Source organism: Watersipora subatra, chromosome 10 (genome assembly GCF_963576615.1).
Source record: "Watersipora subatra chromosome 10, tzWatSuba1.1, whole genome shotgun sequence".
Lineage (NCBI taxonomy): Eukaryota > Metazoa > Bryozoa > Gymnolaemata > Cheilostomatida > Watersiporidae > Watersipora > Watersipora subatra.
Window position 1 is genome coordinate 32,477,472 of NC_088717.1, and position 6,314 is coordinate 32,483,785.

Consider the following 6,314-nt stretch of genomic DNA (forward strand, 5'->3'; position numbering starts at 1 on the left):
TCAACTTCATAATACACTGAAAAAGCACAAAATCTTACAGATGTAGGCCCACACTAGCGATAGGCTGTACCAAGTACCTGCTTACCTTGTCACATGATTAATAATACATTTAAAATGCACCGCCTTGACATTGAACTCAATGGCTTTTTACATCATGCCAGGTGATTAGTAAAGATCCGGAAATGAGGTTGTATTATTAAATGTAATACATTCAGTACTAATTTCTGAAAATCATTCATAGCTCTCGGTATAATGCAGCACTTGCGTTTGAGCTATGATTGATTTTATGAGGATATATACCGTCTGTATGTATGAAAAATATGTAAAAAAAATTTTTTTTCTATTTTTCTTATTTCTTTTCTTATTTTTCTTATATTTTTCTATTTCTCTTTTTTTATTTTCTATAAAACAACAAAAACAATCGCGAATAAAAGAAAAATACCAATACTTTCTGATAAAACCTAGAAAAATTATATGTAAGCTCATATTTAGATGGTGCCAGTCACTCACAATAACAAATCTTAGCATGATTGTAAGGCATTGTGGGATAACTCGCCTTGCCGTGCTTTTATTTCAATAAACTTGCATTGTTATCATCAGGATTTCATCAATGATATACAGCCCCCCTATACAGCCCCCCTATACAGCCCCCCTATACAGCCCCCCTATACAGCCCCCCTATACAGCCCCCCTATACAGCCCCCCTATACAGCCCCCCTATACAGCCCCCCTATACAGCCCCCCTATACAGCCCCCCTATACAGCCCCCCTATGCAGCCCCCCCTATACAGCCCCCCTATACAGCCCCCCTATACAGCCCCCCTATACAGCCCCCCTATACAGCCCCCCTATACAGCCCCCCTATACAGCCCCCCTATACAGCCCCCCTATACAGCCCCCCTATACAGCCCCCCTATACAGCCCCTCCTATACAGCCCCCCTATACAGCCCCTCCTATACAGCCCCCCTATACAGCCCCCCTATACAGCCCCCCTGGGGGCGAAATTTCTTTTCCCAAACAGGTTTACATATGGCAGTAAAATTTTGGCTCCTGATTGGTTTTAGTAATTGAGTTTTAGTCATCAAATCCTACATCATTACATTAAAAGTCAATAGTTATAATTAGAGAAGAACACAAAATTCTAAAATTTTATTCAAAATGGTTTAAATTAATGAGTTTTAAGTGAGTGCCCTCTTACGTTTTAACAGCACTTTTTGAATGATAACATAATTTTTATTACTTTATTTAGAATTTTGTGTTCCTTTCTAATTATAACTATTGATTTCTAATGTACTGATGCCCTACTGATGTAGGTTTTGGTTACTAAAACTCATTTACTAAAACCAATCAGGAGCCAAGATTTTACTGCCGTATGTAAACCTGTTTGGGAAAAAAATTTCGCCCCCTGGGGGGCTGTATATCATTGATTTCATTAAACAAAATAAAATGTATCTTTGTTTGTCAGTTCTGACAAAATAAACATGATTCAATAGTTGTTTGTGGTCGGATAGCCTGTTTAGAAGAGTGTAAGTATTATAGGGGTCTAACTACACTAATATAGATAACCCACTAATATAGCTAATACACTAATATAGCTAATACACTAATATAGCTAGTACACTAATATAGCTAATACACTAATATATTTAACACACTAATATAGCTAATACACTAATTTAGCTGAAAAGTGTTATGAGTGGGCAGAAACTAGTTCCAATCTAGATTCCTCTTTGCGCATGGGTATTTGCTGATCAATTAAACTGTCCCACCTGATTGGCCAACCAGCAATCTGCAGCACCCACCAACAATATTACTACTGATATCACAGAACATTTCAAATTTGCAACTGAGCATGTCAACGCATTTTTATTATGAACATACGCATTTATATGCTTAATGCTGATGTCAAAAACCCTGATCAATATACGAATATTACTGTATTGGCAATAATTTCATATTGCCAATAAAGAATATATCATGTTTGTGGTGGTATATTGCGTTTCAGAATGTACAAGCAAAAAGTGAGGCATTAGTGGGCATGACTACAACAATTGTTGTGTCGTCATTCATGAAAGCATAGAGTGAGGCATTAGTGGGTATGTCTACAACAATTGTTGTGTCGACATTCATGAAAGCATAGAGTGAGGCATTAGTGGGTATGTCTACAACAATTGTTGTGTCGACATTCATGAAAGCATAGAGTGAGGCATTAGTGGGCATGACTACAACAATTATTGTGTCGAAATTTATGAAAGCATAGAGTGAGCCATTAATGGGTATGTCTACAACAATTGTTGTGTGGACATTCATGAAAGCATAGAGTGAGGCATTAGTGGGCATAACTACAACAATTGTTGTAGTCAACATTCATAAAAACATAGAATGAGGCATCATGAATTTAATTAAAAACAATCAATTTTGGGAAGTGTCGTCGATCCGGTAACAAGTATCTCTGTTATACATTTTAGCAAGGTCGATCAAGTTTTGTGAAGAAATGTTTATAGCAACGATACCCACTATTATTACATCAAAATCATTAATAAATATGTATATTATTATAGTAATTACATGCATATAAAATTCTAGGTGAATGGCCGGTATTGCATGGGTATTAAAAACAGCTTATAAACAGTGGCAGGTAATGTTGTTGCCTACCCCTTCCCATTAGCCTGGCACAATGCCAAAGACTAATTTTTGTACACTACTCTCTGTCTTGCTAAACTTATTAATATGAGCCGTGAAAGCAAGTGTTAGTCACTTTGTACTGCATAACGCAGAATGTTATGTCTATTTTAACCAACATAATAGATCATATTGCCTCAGAATTCAATGCATTTTGCATAGCTTAATTGGTAAGATATTTGCCTGGTGAACGGGATTCCGAGAACAAATCCAGCATGAAGGGGATATTTCATTCCAAAATTTTATTAGCTATAGCTGAACACATCGGAATACAGATGAACGCACAAACCTTGAGATATATATAGATATATGTATATTATATATGATATTAAAAATATTAATTGTATAACCGCGACAGTGTTACTCGGCGACTAGTCCTAGAACAACCCCCTTGAAAAGTTTGATAGCGCTGTAGAACTACTGTAGAGCTACTGTAGAACTACTGTAGAACTACTGTAACATTCTTGTAAAGCTACTGCAGAACTACTGTAGAACTACTGTAGAACTACTGTAGAACTATTGTAGAACTATTGTAGAACTACTGTAGAACTACTGTAGAACTACTGTAGAACTACTGTAGAACTATTGTAGAACTACTGTAGAACTACTGTAAAGCTACTGTAGAACTACTGTAGAACTACTTTAGAACTACTGTAGACCCTACTGTAGACCTTACTGTAGAACTACAAATGTTGTTCTGCAGTGCAGTATTCCGGTTGCTGAGCTACAAACAAGACAAATATAAAAGTTGATTGCTTTGTTAACGAAGTGCCAGATTTATTTACAAGGTCTGCTGACTGTTACAAATTAAAAACGCACTACCAAGCTTTAATTGCAGCTGATGCCTCTGCCAAGTTGTTATGGAAATGCCAAAAGGAGTTTGGTGCCAATATTTATAAAAAGAGAATCAAGTAATAATTTATTTGGAGTTTAAAGAGCCAAATTCATATGGTCTGATTATGTGACAAGCAAATCTTTGCCAACTATTTTTTTTGAAATGTGGGCAAAAACATTACATTAAGCAAGATATTCCGTGTCATTTCTGTGATTTCATGGTTGGCATACAACTTAGAGCCAATTAAAAAACAGAAAAAAGTTATTGGGCAAAGCCTAATAAGGTATAGCCATAATTTATTCTGAACAACTCGCAAAGAAAGAACTATTGCTGCATCTTTGGGCATTGAAGGCAGCATAAGTTTAATCTGTATGAAGGCTTTCTAAGGAGAGCTAAAGCTGGCACTATATATTGCTAGCCACTTTTCTGACTAGTTTCTAGTTTTGATTATACCAGCCTTCTTTTGCCATGTAGAGAGACGAGCACGAATGTTAACATACCAACAACCGACCTTGATAATATAAAAGGCAGCGCAGAAACTACAAGCGAATAAATAAAAATTATAGAAAAATAAGCTATCAAGATGTGAGGCCTTGTCTTGTTCCATGGGACAGGGCCGCAGAATTAAGATGTAGGTATTTAACTAGCCTCACCTTAACGATGGTCATTATTGGAAATAACATTTGATAATTTTTTCACAGGTTAGTTTTCTAACAAGAGAAGACAATACAGTGATAAAACAATGCATGGTCACTTGAAATGTTTTTGGTAAAGCTTTTTTATTTACATGATCTTTACAGCAAGGGCATCAACAATAGAGGTATCGACCACAAGTGTATTTGAAGTTGTCCTAGATGCATGTATTTGTAAAAAACTCATCGATGTATTGATCATAGATGTATTAAAATTAAACTTGGTAACAACGAATGCTTGTGCAATTGATATGCTACCTACTATAATATATACTCCCTCTCCCAAGCTCATTTCTGCCTTCTCCTCAAAAGAAGTGCATAGTTTCCAATAGTGACAGTTCAATCAAGGTGTCTGTAAAAACCTCCATGTTGGCTTATTGCAATGCCTAAACCAAATAATACCTGAAGTAGATGGGAATTAGTCTTGGCAGGATTTGTTTAGGAATTTTTCCACTTTGAAGCTTGTAAGATTGATTTATAGTTTCGGTGCAAAGCCACCCACTGAAAGCTTCCCATCACCTCAATTTTTATTTTTATACTACTATCTTTGACCGCATAAAATATGTTGATGCCATAAAATATTTGAAGTATAAAAGTGTAGCGCTAAAAAAACAAGTGTAAATCAGACGATATATAATAGATTAATTTAAAATAGAGAATGAATAGGTATATGGAAAAGTGCATATATACATAAATGCATCATCCATCATACTAACAGTCAAGTATGTGACACTGAAATCTTCAATAAACTAAATAGTTTTCATGGAAAAGCTCAAACACAATCATATATACTTTGATTAGTTTATCCATACTATGCGAGAGTGGGCTGAATGATTTGTCTTGGCATGATTCATGACTTGCGTGGATGTCTAAAGTCCTGTTGCTGTGCTTTAAGATTGCTAAGAATACCAACATTCTATAACTAGTGACTGTTAATAATTACTGTAATCTTAAAATAACCACTGCATACATTATATACGCATATTGCAATACAAATGCATATTTATATTTTTATATTTGTATTATATACTTGTATATATACTAGGTGAACGCCCGATGTTGCACAGGTAAAAATGTTTTTGCACCGAAAATTTATTTTTAATCAACAAATGCAACATTTACCATTCTAATTTTATATGAAGGTGTTTTTGTTTATTTCTGTGCACTGTGTTTGTTTATGCGTAATTCATACTTCTCCAGCTGCAGTACTTATTACAGATACTACACTGATTGCAAGTCTTGTTAAAGATGTGAGTTTAAGTACTTTTCTTCATGTATGGGTATGCACTTTTCTTCTGGTATAGTTTAATGAATAACGCTAGCTGCAATGTTGAGCATAAAACCATAAAATATTGGCATGTGAAATAAATACGTGCCCAATTTATTCCATAGTATACATGTAATCAGTTGGACAGCATAGTGGATTGGATAAATGCCTGTCTGCATAAATAGAGGTTGTGAGCTGAAATCCAGCGTGTAGCGGGTTTTCATTCTTAAAACTTTATCTTTATAACTGGAAACGCAGACAGACAGGCAAACAAACAGACAAGCAAACAGACAAACAAACAGACAAGCAGACAGACAAACAGATGGAAAAACAGACAGACAAACAGACAGACAAACATTGAGATATGTATTTAGATTTACATATAAATTTGCACATCACAGTTGGCACTACTAAAATGCTATTTAAAGAAAGCTCGGAAGTGAAAATAAAATTTCTGTAGAGCAAATAATACTAAAATGATAAGAGAAAACCCTAATTGAGTCACTACAAATTTGTTTCATTCAACCGCACTCTTTGAGTGATGAGTTACGTGCAGAGCGCAGTTGTGCAAAACAGATTTGTAGTGACTTTCAAATAAGCTTTTTTTCTTTTATGTATATATATCAACAGTACAATCATAGACAATATATATAATTAATTTTAGCACATAAATATCTATAAACTATTAAAAACATATCATATAGTGGCTAAATGGTGTCTTCTTTTGCATACATTCAAACACAATATGTACAGGTATGTATATACATGTACCAACATGAAGAGTATGCAAATACTACCACAGAAAAACATACTTCAATATACATAGACATATAACTC